We start from the raw sequence: 15,542 nt of genomic DNA on the forward strand, positions 1-15,542 counted from the left end.
AACAGTTATGCATTTGAACTGAACTGCATCCAGCCTTTAGCACTTCAGTGTCTTGGCAAAGCTTCTCCCATATGGCTACTGTGCAATTAACATGATGATAATTCTAGGTATCTCTCAGCATTCTTTCACATATTTAGAGCTTGGCTGGGCTGTGGGATTTGGTATTTTGGGGATATTACAATGGAAAGGACCAGAGAGTATGTAATGGCTTGAAGTTGCACCAGGGGAGGTTCAATTGGATATTAAGAAAATAGTTTTCTCACCAAGAGTGGTGAAGAATTGGAACAGGATGCTGAGGGTTCACCACCCCCGAAGGTTTTCAAGAAACATGGAGATGTGGCACTGATGGACATGGTTTAGTGAGCATGGTGGGGGTAAATTGATGGTTGGACTGGATGATCTCATTGTTTTATTCCCAACTTCAGAGATTCTGTGATTCTGTGTCACTCAGTACAAGCTCTTTGTTTCTTTCTCCTCTCTTTCCTGCTCACACATGATTTCCAGTTCCAGCCCGTTACAATCCTCCTTTCACTGTCCGTCTACTTCCTTCACCTCAGCAGCAAAGAACCTGTTCCACTTCCCTAAATTTATCTATTTATGGTTGCAACCACCATAGCTATTGCCCTATATCCCACTTGAGGTACTTGTCCTCCACCTTTTGTGAGATGTCCATCTCTTCCCTACCTTCTCCTCCAGTCTCTGGAACACCCATTTCATCTCTAAAAATGTTGCAGGCAGACACATTTCACTGCACTATTTGTAAGTCTTCACTCTTTGGCTCAGTTCTCAGTTTCTTATTTTGTCTTCTTGAGATGTGTAAAAGTTCAGCAAACAATTTACAGGATGATGAAGGATTGTTGGCTGCAGTGGAAGTCAGCATTAATTTGTCCTTACAAATCATCTACGTGCTCTGAAGATCTCTTATTTTAAATCTACTCACAACACCTAAATACAACTTAGTTATAAAAGTGAGAAATCCTTTTCATTTAGGATCAGGTACCACTAAGCGCTTTTCTGAAACCAGCTCTCATGCAAATGTGCCTATTTTGCTTAACTCTACTGCGAACATTTCCTTAGCTTAATTGTAAGCAGTTTTGAAGGTGATTTCCTGAGACAGACTTCAAAGATAGCTAAAAAAAAGATGAAAAGTTTAAAGGTTACAATATAAAGATGATCAGGAAAAATTAAACAGGCCCATGCAAATTCATTATCTGACAGATAAACTCACACAAAGAGGAGATAGGGGCATAGAAAACTGATTAGTGATTCTGGGACAACTTCCAAGGACAAACTCTGCCTGTAAAATAAAATAATTTTTCTCTTTTTGTCTAGAGCCACCCAGACATGGCAAGTTGGAAGTATATTTTACCTTCTTCATAGCTCAGAAATACTCCTTGAAATAAATGTTCTATCAAGACCCGAGTTTTTTGTTTGACTCTTACCCTGGTTCTGGTCCCCAGGTTATTTCATTTAATGCTTTCAGGCATCTCCTTAGTCTGCTTCAGTCAACAGCGTTGACATTTGCCCACACACTGGAATCTGCTCACTTCAGGATGTTTATCTGCCTTCAGAAGGAGCCCAGTCACACAGAGATCCTGTACAACAGCCTCTGGTTAGATATCTCGCTATCTGCATGATGGATCTTTTTACATCTGTCCTCTGGAGCAGCTGGTTACAGAGCATGAAAGCTGGGATCTTGACACCTCCCTGGGGCAAAAAGAATCTGCTTGCAGAATGCATCCACGCTTTAGTTACAAATTATTTGTACTAGAAAAATAACAGATTAAAATCTGTGATATGCAAAGGGAACTCAGTTATGCTTACAGCTACCAAGAAGTATAACTTTTTGCCATGGGGAGTCCCAGCTGGGCTCCTCATCAGGTTTTTTTCTCTTCAGTACTGCACAGACCTATCTTCTGTGTTGCCACCAGGCACTGTGGCTGCTCTTCTGCCAACAGTAGACAGCTGAATTTTTGAGCTTTGTTTTTCAGGCTGATGTCTGAATTTTGCACGTAAGAAAATAAGATAAAATTCAGTCTATAGGTGTGAAAGCTGTAATTCATGGATGGCCCTTAAGTACATATTAGGCATGGGTAACCCTGAAGAGTAGAACTAAAGGGTTAAGTCTAAAATGTAGTTGAGTTGCCAAGCAACTATTTTCACTTTTGTATACAACACTGTGTTATCACTGCACTGCTCAGAGATAGGCATGAATGGCACAGTGAAGTGGGCCTGAGAAACGTAATCAGCTTCATGCCTTGTAGTCCTGCAAGCTTGGTTGGTTTGTTTGGAAGAACAACAGCAAAATGCAGGACACCAAGCCAAAAAACATACACAGAGTTTTAAAAATCTGACTGATTTGTTAGCTTGATCGAAATTTTTTCTGTACTTCTAAATTCATTTCAGAAATGTGACAAATTGCAAACAGTGTATGTCAGCCCAACATCCCGATGAACGCCAGCTGGCTGGAGTAACCTTTCCTACAACTGACCTCCTGCCAATACTGATCCACACAGCAGGCAAACGCTGGTACTCACTGCCCTTACTGTGAACTACAGGCAGTAAATTACTTTTGTACTAACTTTTTTCCAAAATGTTTCCCCGGTATTTTAGTGCTTCTATGCTCAACACGTCATACGGCTGCACTGAAACACTATAGATGGGGATGTAAAGAGAACTGTGTCAGGAAATGACCTGAGAGATGCAAACCCTATACCTCCAGGCTTGTTTTGTCCACCAAGAGAAGGCAAATTAGTATATTACTAATTACCTGTGTTCACTGGTTTTCTGTGTGCTGGACAACAACAAGAGACTTCCTAGGTTTTGAGACATTGCACTTCATGGGCTCTTCCCAAGATTTCGTTCTTGAGAGAGTACTGTGTCTTTGGATAAACCCAAGTGCAAAGTCTTCATGAAACTGAGACAGCTAACAAAGGTAAGAAGAGCTTATGGTCTTGTCTTGAGATGTGACATTGAAAGCATATTATGGGATTTCTTCTGCATAATGTCAATGTCAAGACAATTATTTTTGTAGCGCCATTTGGAAGGCAGTCATAGATAACAGTCTGTTTTGGCAGATCTCAGGAAGCAGAGAGCAAGTAGGCTTGGCTGTGTGCGAGGCCTTGGGCAGGCCTGTGCTGGCTCTGGCGGCAGGAAGGAGCCGCCATGCTGTGGACATGACTCCATCCAGCCTGCAGGGACAGAAACAGTGCTCAGCTCTCAATCTTCCCATCCTGTGCAGATGTTTACACACCAAAAGCCACTGTCACAAGAGGCAACTTGCTGACAGTGCTAGCAGTGAGGTCAAAGCCTGAGAATGCACTCAGTCTTCCACCCTTTCTCCTCCAGTACACCAGCATCTGAGACTCCATCTGAAAGTACTGGGGACTAGCGAGGAGGCAACAGGGTGCCTCTGATCTGTTCAAGGAGAGAATTTTAGCATTACCAAACTGCTGTTTTCCAAAAACTGTAACATTCGGGTTCTACGGCAAGCTGAAAGGAAAACAGTTAATAAAAAGAGAGCAATGCTTTCTTTGTCTTGTTAGGAAATTAGACATTAGATTCTGGTGCTAAAAGGTCACATTTCCTTGATGCTCTGCCACACAGAGGGAATTGGAGATGTTTTCTGATAGAATGGACTTGCTGTAGATGCTGCACACGTATGACATAGGTGTGCTGCAACTACAGGTCAGTATGAAAGATATTAGAATACTAAGAGATACTTAGAGATGTAAGAGCTGATGATGCAAAGACTGAGAGCTGTAAAGGTACTGAGAACTATGACAGAGAGGTGCAGAAACAGTGACAAATTGGCTGTCAGCACACGAGGCTGGGAAGTTACGCTTTGGTTACTTTCCAGAAAAGAAGTTTCTGATGTCAGCTTTATTTTGAGCAGAAGGCAGAAAAACAGTCCCAGCGAGATAAAAATAGGATGCTGTTGTATTTTATCATTTTACTTGAGTCTCATCGAACATTTCTGATTTAACTACTATTACCCTCATGCAGGTTGTGAAATACATGCCCAGATCTGTTAGAGGCAAAGCAAGCAATGTCACTAGAGAACTTTCCACATTCTGATTTCTATTTCTATCATTTCTATTCTGATGATTTATATTTCTTCATATAGCCGCTTTCCTGGAAATGTGTGCTCTCCTCTCTCCCTGCACAGCTGATAACTCCTGCTGCAACTTCTGAAGGAAGCACTTCTAGGGACTGAAGCAAATTAATACCCACTGAAGAGCAGGGAAGGTTGTTTGCAATGAGAAATGCAAGGGTAGAAATAGGAAGAATCGTTTCTGGTACTCTGCTGACATAAACTGGTGTACTGGAACCATGGAGTGGCTCGGGTAGGAAGGGACTTCTCAAAATTACCTAGACCAACACCTTGCCTTGGGCAGGGACCTGTTTGACTATACCAGGTTGCTCAAAGCCCAACTCAACCTTCCACACTTCCACTGATGAGACACCCACAACTTCCAGGGGAGGAGCTCACGCCAGGGGCTTGGTGGTTTTCCCCAAGCAAGAAGCTGATCATCATTCTCCAGTTCATCAGCCCTCCAGTTCTCCAGTGCATGGCAAACTCTTTATTTCTCCCATGTTTTCTCACGGTAAATTCTTTTGTAAAAACACCAGGGATGAGGTGGGCAGGAAGGTCATGGGGCTGGTGAGCCATAGGCAGGAAATTCACCCAGCTCCCAGCACAAAGATGTGGGACCTTAGCATCTGCAAGAAAGTGCCTTTCTAAGGACACGTATATCTAATTAAATAATACACTTCTGTTACGTGCTTGTTTGCTTGTTGTCATACAGTGACTTCAGTGACAGTGCTCTGCATGAAGCTTTATAGGTGTCCTGTTTGCCATTTAAGCTATTCATATGGATTTTGTTAATTGCTGCTCTATGAAGGTCAGAGGTTGAAAAGATACTGGGGTCACATAATGTCCACACTCAACATCAGCAGCTTATAGCTGCCAAGAGAGACCCAGCTGGATGTGGAGGTCATGACCATGCTACAGACATACTTGTGAAGTTACCTATGGAGCAGTGAGAGGATTTTCTCTAAGAACAGTGTCTGCCAATGTGAGAAGATGCCAATGTTCAATAATCAGGTCAGTCTTTACAGGTTTCTCAGGGAGTGTCTGGGTTTGCGAGCTTCTGATCACATGTAAAAAACCCGTCTCTTGAGGAGGCAGCGAGCTTAAATAGCCTGCTGTCCTCTGACATTTCCTCCAGCTTCTGAGGGAAACACCCTGACTTGAACCTTAATTCTCCTGGGAGCTTTGATGGAAGGCAACATCCTGTGCTCATTACCCAGTGAAGTACAAACTGTTGCTGTGATCTGAAAGAACTTTGAATTGCTTAGGGATGTTTTCTGTTGTTGGCAATTGGTGCTTCTAAGACTGCGCTGCAGTCCCAGACTAAATCCTTTCCAGCATGCTTTTCCTTGACTGACCTTCCTATTAGCTTATTTCCTTTTAACATTGTTCTTTTAAAACATACAAAATCTACATGTTGATAATTGAGATGAAGCACTGTATTACAATGGTCTAGCATTATTGTGTTAGTTCAGCAGTAAATCAGGGAGCTCCAGGATATGGGAAACCATGGACATGATTTCTGATAACACGCAGTAACATTTCTTTCTTTTTGACCTTGATTTCCCTTTCCTTCCAGCAGAGCTGTGTGAAAAGGTTTCTGATCTGCCACCTCTTGAACTCCTATTTCTGTCATCTGTAACTGGGCACTGGTGAGGCCGCATCTTGAGTATTGTGTTCAGTTTTGGGCTCCTCACTACAGGAAAGACATTGAGGCCCTGGAAACTGTGCAGAGAAGGGCAACAAAACTGGTGAGGGGTCTGGAGCACAAGTCTTATGAGGAGCGGCTCAGGGAGCTGGGATTGTTTAGTCTTGAGAAGAGGAGGCTCAGGGGAGACCTCATTGCACTCTACAACTGCCTGAAGGGAGGTTGTGATGAGGAGGGGTTTGGCCTCTTCTTCCAGGCAACAAACAGGACCTGAGGGAATGGCTGCAAGTTGTGCCAGAGAAGGCTTAGATTAGACATAAGGAAAAACTTTTTCTCTCAGAGAGTGGTCAGGCATTGGAATGGCTGCCCAGGGAGGTGGTAGAGTCGCCGTTCCTGGCAGTGTTCAAGAGGTGTCTGGATGAGGAGCTACGAGATATAGTTTAGTGGCTTGTGGTAGCAATGGTGACAGGAGGACTGATGGATTGGATGATCTTGTAGATCCTTTCCAACCTTGTCATTCTGTGATTCTATGATTCTATGATTCTATGAAAGGAATGCAGAAACTGGGCAAGAAGACAAAGTGCTGTGGCCACACAGCAGTCTACAGCTGCCTTTATTGTTTCTCCTATGTGCTTTGTCTTGTTCCTTAAGTGTCAGATGTTCTGGACTCTTGCCAGATGTTCAGAGTCTAAAATAATAGTAGAAAGGAGTTGAAATCACAAAAAAAGCCTGTGTGGAAAAGCAAGTGATACCAGCAGGCGTATGAATCTCATTTAACTGCTGCAGTCACCCAACTAGTGTCAGGGCTACAAAAAGTTTTCTGACATACAGCCAAGTCTATGTCTGTCTTCTCCAGGAATTCATGGTTCAACATGGACGTCAGCACTTCCCTGTGTCCAGGGTAGACAGTATTTATTTGGGCCCATCCAAAATGACCTTGAGCACTTCCAGGGATGGGGCATCCACAGCTTCTCTGGGCAAGCTGTTTCAGTGCCTCATCAGCTTCATAGTAAAAAGAGTCTTCCTTGTATTGAATCTACCCTCCTTTAGTTTAAAACTGTAATCTCCTCGTCCTATCACTTCACTTTGTGATGAAGAGTTCTTCCTCATCTTTTCTTGCACACCTCTTCAGAAAACTGAAGAAATAGAGATGCTGTGCATCCCACAGGATGACAGCCTGTTTTTGGGTGGCAGAAGCCAACAGAAAGCCAACAATTCCTTCATTCTTGTGTCAAAGACTTCCAAGGAATTTAAAAGGCAGTTCAGAGTATGTCCCCAGTTTCACGATTAAACAAGCTGACCCGGCTGCTGGCAGCTCAAGTGATTGCTTCCCTGCTACTGTCACTAATCCCTTCTGGAGTTACTGCCCCTTCTTGATGCTGTGACTTAAACTAGGTAAGGAACGAGCTCAATTATTAGTCACATACATCAGAATATATTCAACAAGTCAACTCTTAGATCTGGAGAAAAGAGAGATGGCTGGGCAGACTGGCTCCGACATGGGTGTCAGGATTTTAAGTGGTCCCTGCTGTCTCTTTGGGTACCATACCTCTTGATCATCTCATACACTAGAAGTATTTTGTGTTATTTTTAACTAGAAGATTTGATGGAAAGTTGGAGACATGTCAAAATTGATGACAATATTTTCAGAGGTTTTTTTCTACATTTTGGCAAGAGAATGACAAGAAAGCAACAAGGAAAAATAATTTTGGAACAGAATTGGATGGTACATTTTTAATACATTTTTAATAATATATCTTGAATTCATTAAACACATAGTTAATATTTTATCTTATTAATCAATGTCAGTTTCCAACTTGAGTTGAGAGATGGATGTGGAAACTGACTGCTCATGCGAGTCATAAAGAATACTGTGTCCTCATCCCCAAGGATGAGGGATAACTGAAACTGGATGAAACTGGCTGGAAAGACTTGCACTTAGAAAATTAAACTTCAGTTTTTCCTCGTTGTCTAAAGAGATCACGCAGGACTTGCTTGAACAAAACATTTGAAAATGCAGTTGTCATCCATTCTATTCCTCCTGCAGCTGAGCACTTTGTTTATTTTATAATAAATGGTGACATTTGTTCATATCATGTGATTAAAAAGGATTCATCGCACATTAGAGCCCATAATCGCAGCCTATAGTCTCAGTTTAACATTTCTCACTGGCATATCCTACTTGACCCTGCTTACTGCAGCACTTCTATTATGCTGTCTAAAAGGACAAGAGGACTGAACTGAAACAAAAATGCAGGGGTGAACATTGCTTTCACACTCACAGCTATGTGTTCAGTACTATTATAGCTCTAAATGAATAGAAGAAATCTGGAGTCTGGCCAACGCTGCTTAACAGAAATCTCCATCTTCAAAAAAAAAAAAAAAAAAAGTCCTGATGCATTTAAATTAACGGGAATAACTAAAACAGGGAGCAAGAGCCTTCTTTCACAGAAATACAGGACTCCACTTAAGACAACCAGATTTAATATGATGTCAGCCGTATACTTCCTGCACTATTTTGTGGCATTTATTTTCTTTCTAGGAATGCAGGTTGATATATGCTGAGGATAAATATCAAAAGGTTGAAGAATACTGATTAGGGAGGTTTATTATTGGAGCTGGATAAAAAGTTAATTCATCTCAGAGTAAAGGAGGCTGATGGGAAGCCTCATGGCGGCCTACAGCTCCTTACAAGGAGGCTACTGCTCTCAAACAGAGTTTTATTTTGGGGTGGTCCTGTATGGATTCAGGAGCTGGACTCAGTACTGTGGGTAAAGCTGTAATGACATTTCTGTGTATCTTTAGGTCAAGAAAAATGTCTGTAATCCAACTATCTGGCTTTTCAGACCTGGAGCAGATGAGACAAGAAACTACGGAGTTTGGAGTTAGCGACTGAATTTTTTTTGCTGGAAAGAACCCATTCCTTAGACTCACTGGGTGTGGAGCTCAGGGCACCAAACACCACACAGCTCCCAGAGGGATCCCAGCTGTATGCATGCTATTATTTTTTTGTGATAAAGCTCCTCTTTCTTGATGAAACACACCTCCCAACATGTTCTCCATATATCTTAGAAGGAAATATGGACACGCATCTGTTCGCCTGCAAATGTAACCTGCTATCCATTTTCCTTCCTTCTCTCAGGCCCAGCCACCTCTCCCAGACTACCAGGACACAGTGTTGTCTCCCAACACCTCTCCTTCCATACCAGGGAGAGTCACCTGTTTCAGTCAGCCCTTCTTCAAGCCTTGTACCCACACACCAGGATTACATCTCCTCTCTGTCAGCTGAGGGGCCACTGGACTCCTCTGTTGTCCTGGGAGAGGAAGTCCCACCTGTTGGTCTTGGATGGTACCTTAGAGAGGACCCATCACTCTTAGAGTGTGCCTTGCTTCCCTGAGCATCCAGAAACCCACGTGCCTGATGGCTACTGCTGGAGCAGGTTTACCCCAGCACATCTCAAAGATATCAGGAAGGCAGTGATTGATTTGTTATCTATTTCTTGAGTCACCTTCCAAGTGCATAAGATCTGTTGGGTACATTTGGGCTGGAAGGGTGGAAACATCTGCACTGAAGGACATAGGGCAGAGAGGGTCTCCTCCTGCACTCCGAAGCCCTGCTTCATTCATCTCTGTTCTGTCAAATAGGAAAAAGAGAAATGTGCAGTGTGAAATTCCCCGACTGGTTTTCAGCTGTTTATTTTTGTGTGAACTTGTCTGGTTAGCACTGGCTTTTTCATGTCTGCTTCACGGTAGCACATCTGTATTCCCCAAACCCAGCAGTAACAGTACACTATTCACTGTACAAAAGGAGAAAGTCCATGCTTCAGTTATGTCAGCATGGAAATGTTTGGACAAAAGAGAGTTGAAACTGAATTACTGTTTTCCCCTTCGTTATTAGAAAAAATGAATTATGAAATCATTTGCTTGTTAATACTAATATGTATTTAGTGCACTTCTTTTCAAGCTAACATGAAACTCTGTGAAATCTGCATTGTTAACATGCCTGATTTTTCACCGAGTTAACAGAAATGTGGTTACATCAACCTTTCATTGTATGAGGTCTCAGTTATGCACGGCAGCCTTTGTTATGCACTGACTGTGCGCTCACTCACGTGACCGTCTCGCAAACCTCACACAATGGCATAAAAAGGCTCTCTCTTCTGGTCAGCAACACCAAATTTGGAGTGAAAAAGAAAGGCGAAGATTTAAAACGATTACCTTCAGTTGCAAGAGGATGTATTTCAGTAAAAATAGCTCTGATGCATTATTTACCATTTTATAGAATCACAGCATCATAGAAGCTTTTGGGTTGGAAGGGATCTTTAAGATTGTGTAGTTCCACATTTTATGCAATAATGCAGTTTTAATTGAGAAGCTGACAGCATCAGGTACTGTTCAAATAAGTGATTTTGATCACCCCATTTCCTACTTCAAAAGAAATCCATCATCAGCTTCCACAGACAGAGATCTGCTGTCACTATTGCATCTGTCACGAGCACTGCTAGAGAGATTTCTGTTTAGCTGGAAACTTTTACAACACTTGGAATACTGAACAGTTGAAAATTATGTGGAAAATGAGTACAGGTAGCAAATTAGTATAATATATAAGGTACGTGCCTGCTGGCACAGATTCTTTATTTTCTGAGTACAATTGCTGAACTTCTTCTAACCTAAGACATATGGAAATCAAACCTGGCAGGTACTACAGCAATATGTAGTCAATGGTGTTAATGTTCCCAATTGCAGAAAAAAATGTAACTGATTTACATCCTGGCTTGTATCAGCAATAGTGCAGCCAGCAGGAGCAGGGAGGGGATTGTCCCTCTATAGTTGGCACTGGTGAACTCACATCTTGAGTGCTATGTTCAGTTTTGGGTCCCTCATTACAAGAAAGACACTGAGGCCCTGGAGTGTGTCCAGAGAAGGGCAATGAATCCATGAAGAGTGTGGAGCACAAGATTTATGGGGAGCACTGAGGGAACTGGGATTGTTCCGTCTGGAGAAGAGAAGGCTCAAGGGAGACTTTATTGCTCTCTACAACTGACTGAAAACTGTGGAGAGGTGGGGGTTGGCCTCTGCTCCCAGGTAACAGTGATGGGATGAGAAATTATGGCCTTATGTTGCACCACGAGAGGTTCAGGTTGCATATTAGGAAACATTTCTTCTCAGTACAAAGAGTGAGGCATGTAATGATTCTATGATTCTCTAAGTCTTATGGTAACTGAGAAACATAATCACCACTGAGCTGTGCCCCAAAGCTCCCTGAGACCAACATCACCGCTTTGATTTTCTCAGCCACCTTCGGACTTTGCAGCACCTACCAGCAGTGGGTGACACCGCTGCCATGAGATGTCTGCTTGCAAATAGTAGAATACGAGCAGCATTTTTGTATTAAAGAAATATTGTCTTATACTGGGGGGAAATATCATTATAAGGCAAAATGCTTAATGTTAAAAGAATATTACCCGTTAAAAGGATAAGTTATGTGTCTCCAAGCACATTACATGTGCTCACTAAAGAATGCAAGACAATGGGAAATGCTGATTGTATGGCAATTTCCTATTGTGCCTTTTGCTGGATTCAGGTATGTAGTCACCATAAGCAACCTTGTAACTAGCATATGAGTAGAATCATGGCAGGAACAGACTTGTATTTCCTATCTGGCCAAATGAGCAAAGGCAATTTGAGGAATTTGCACTGCAGTTCAAATAAGAGCTCCCTGCTTCTCCCCTGTGGGAAGCTTTCTTTTGCCAGGTTTCCAGTACTCTTAATCAAACATCTGGTAACCTACAGGAGGGGTCTGTTTCCTACTCCCTGTGTTCATAGTTTCCACTAGAAAGGCTGTCTCTTGCACCATTGCCACCAGCAGAGGTGAGGATTAGCCCTTCTAGATTTAGGGTTACAAGGTTGGGAGACAGGTGCATGATGCAGAACGTGGCCCCAGAAGGAGCTGCTCAGTGGTGGCCATGCTTGTGGCACATGTCACACTCCAGAAATCACAAAAGGTTATTTGGTTCTTGCATAATTTAAGGCAGCAACATTGCAGGTGTTTCTCCTGAAGGGGAGATGTGGGGAGCCTGGGTGGACTGGAGGGGTGCACAACATCTCCACAGATGTGCAGGAGCCACTGCACTGTGCAGTTGCAAGTGAGCTCAACAAACACTGGCCCTTGAGGCAGACAAAGCAGCTCAGGTTCCTCATCTGAAGTCTTGCCACATTTGGCCAGAAAAAATGCCAAGAACTGAAACTGTTTCTAATATGGTCTCCTGTCTGATGCTCCTTGCTCTGACCACAGAGGCTTCCTTCTGAGGAAACCAATTTTAGTGAGACTTTCCCAGCAAACGAGCATGCATGCGTGTCTGCCCTTGGGCAAGGCATGTTCTCACGGTGACATTTATCACATTAAATTTATCATATAATCATTTGGGTTGCAAGGGGCTCTTGAAGGCCATCTAGTCCACCCTGTGACATGAGCAGGGACACCTACAGCTCCATCAGGTGCTCAAAACCCCATCCAGACTGACCCTGAGTGCCTCCAGGGATGCCGCACCCAACACCGCTCTGGCAACCTGTGCCAGTGCCTCACCACCCTTATTATATTTTTCTTTACATCCAGTCTAAATCTCTCCTCTTTTAGTTTGAACCCATTTCCCCCTGTCCTATCACAGCAGGTCCTGCTAAAGTCAGAACCCCTTCATCACCTGGTGCATTTGTAGGAACTTAGGGTTTCTCTTTTGACCAAATGCAGCTACTTATTGACTGAAAATGATTCATGAAAAGATCGGTTTCATGTGCTTGATCTCCCTTTCTGTACCAAAGAAAGTTTTTTATTCTTAGATATTAAACACAATGCTGATGATAGCATTGAGTTCTCTTTAATTTGCCCCAATTATTTGGGTATCCTGAGATGGGCTCTTTCTTTCTACCCTAGCCAATTTTTTGCCATATGTGTAACTTCATACATTCTTCCCAGACTTGTTATGGAGGGGAAGTGTGATAGAAGAAAATATACACATCCGATGCCATTGCACCTCCTGAAACATACTTTCTAAAAATGCAAAAGTATTTCTGTACTCAGAGCTACCACTGCGTTGCCCTTGTGAATGCAGACCTTTTCCAGCAAGTCATCCGTTGGTGAGAAGGAATGAACAGACGGGAGCAGCTGAGGTTTGGGAGGTTTCATTGACATGAAGAGTTACCGTGCTGCTTTCAGCCTCCTCTTCTCCAAAGAACTTCCCTTATGGGATTCTCCATTGAAGCTGGACGGCAAACCACGTTACTTCAGCACGAGGATGACATCAATAAGAATGTTTTCCCTGAGCATTAGCACTTGTTTTTGTTTTTTTTTTTAATGTGAAAATGAGTGGTGGCCAGTGTCTCTGGAGCTGCAGTGGGATTTTGGTACAAGAAACACATGCAAGATGCAGTGAGGAGAGAAGGCTTTCAGGAATTGTGGTTTTTTCAGAGGCAATGAGGCTGATGGTTTGGCGGTGTTGGAAGGCACCTTCATTTGCCGCAGTGACACAGCTTTGTCCCAGGCTGGAAAGCTTCTTCAACCAGAAGGTACTGAAGAAATTCTTAGGAGTAGAAATGCAAATACTACACTTATGTGCCTTGCATAATGAATACTGGAAACAAAATAATCATCTTCAGGACTGCAGGGAGTATATGGCTTACTCTGCAATCACATCAAGAAATAAAATTGTAGAATCCTAGAATCACAAGGTTGGAAAAGGACCTACGAGATCATCCAGTCCAACCACTCTCCCATGACTGTTGCTACCACAAGCCACTAAACCAGATCTCATAGCTCCTCATCCTGACTCTGCTGCACGTAAAACCAGTAAAGCACTTTTGAGTGATTTGACACAAACAAAATGAGTGGTTTAAATTACACAGATGACAAGGATGTGCCTGCTCTTTTTCAAGAAAGGACACAGAGGCTTAAAGTTTTGTGAAACAGAATTTTAGTGCACAAAATAGAGGGTTTGGAATTATTTAGCTGCAAGGACCTTGCAGTTCTGTCAATGGCTGTACTTCATGAAGGCAACGGCTTCCTAGGAGAGGAAATACATAAATTTCCTAGATGTATGAAATTAGTAATGGGTTTGGAAACACAACACGCATCCTTAAAATACAACTAGCCGTATAAAATGCTTAAAAATGTGTCTGGTTTCCATGTTCATTGATGGCACACAGAAGCTGAGTGAAATCCTTTGAGACAGGCTATGCGGGAAGTATAAGCTTTGAAGGGATAGTCAGAGTACAAACTAAAACTGAGCTCCTAAATCCTATTACCTGCTCAAAAAAGATACAATCAACCTTTTCTGTCCTTTCTCTGTTTGCTCACTCTTCTTGCAAACTAGCAACAGCTTATTCAGTCACCATCACAAGTTCATATCCTTGGAGCTCCCCTCACCACACCAGTGTCTCATGCAAACCTTTTCTGCTGTTTTGCCTGTGAGAACTGTCTTGGGGAGAATGGAGCCTTTTGCAAACATAACATTAAATTACGCCTTACTGAAGGATAAGGAAGAGGTAGAATTATCATTTGAGCTCCTTCTCTGTCCATGCTTAATTCATAGGATCACAAAATGACTTATGTTGGAATGGACCTTAAAGACCACCTAGTCTCAAACCCCTGCCACGGGCAAGGCTGCCATCCACCAGACCAGGCTGCCCAGGCCCCTGTCCAACCTGTCCTTGACTGCCTCCGGGGATGGAACATCCACACATTCTCTGCTCAACCTGCTCCAGTGCCTCACCATTGAGTAAAGACTTTCCTCCAAACATCTAACCTAAATTTCCCCTCTTTTAGTTTAAAGCCATTTCCCCCCTGTCCTGTCACTACTAGACCATGTAAAAAGTCCATCCTCCTGCCTAATAGCTTCCTTCCCCAAAGGTCACAGTTAGGTCTCCACATAACTCTCCCTTCTTTGAACAAGCTCAACTCCCTCAACCTTCCTTCACAGGAAAGTCGTTCCAGCCCTTTGATGATCTTTGTGGCCTCCTCTAGACCTGCTCCAATAGCTCCACATCCTTCGCGTGATGGGGGGCCCAGGCCTGGATGCAGTACTCCAGACGGGGCCTCATGGGGGCAGAGCAGAGTGGAACTGTCACCTCCCTCTCCCTGTTCCCATCCCTCCTTTGATGTAGCCCAGGATACTGTTGGCCTTTATAGGCTGCCAAAGCACACTCCTGGCTCATATCATGCCAGAACTCCCAGGTCCTTCACCACAGGACTGCTCTCAAAGAGTTCTTCTCCCAATCTGTAACACATATTTGGGTTTAACCCAAATACTTGACTTTGCTGAACCTCATTAAACTCTCATGAATCACTTCTCAAGCTTGTCCAGGTCCCCCTGGATAGCATCCCTTCCTTCTGTGGTGTCAACTGCACCAATCAGCTTGGTGTCATCAGCAAACTTTCAGATCGTGCACTCAATCCCACTGTCAATGTCATTGATACAGCTGTTGGAAGAGCACTTGTCCCAAGATGGTCCCCGGGGCACAACACTCATCACTGGCCCCCACCTGGACATAAAGCCATTGACCACAACTCTCTGGCTGCAAACATCCAACTAATACTTTATCCACCGAACAGTCCAGCTTTTGAACCCACCTCTCTCCAATTTAGAGATAAGAATGTGGTACAGAACCACATCAAACGCCTTGCAGAAGTCCAGGTAGATGACATCCTTTGTCCACTGCTGCTGTCACTCCATCACAGAAGGCCACCAGGTTGGTCAGGCACAATCTGCCCTTGGTGAGGCCGTGGTGGCTTTCTCAGATCACTTCTTT

The sequence above is a fragment of the Coturnix japonica genome, chromosome 1, assembly GCF_001577835.2.
Source record: "Coturnix japonica isolate 7356 chromosome 1, Coturnix japonica 2.1, whole genome shotgun sequence".
NCBI lineage: Eukaryota > Metazoa > Chordata > Aves > Galliformes > Phasianidae > Coturnix > Coturnix japonica.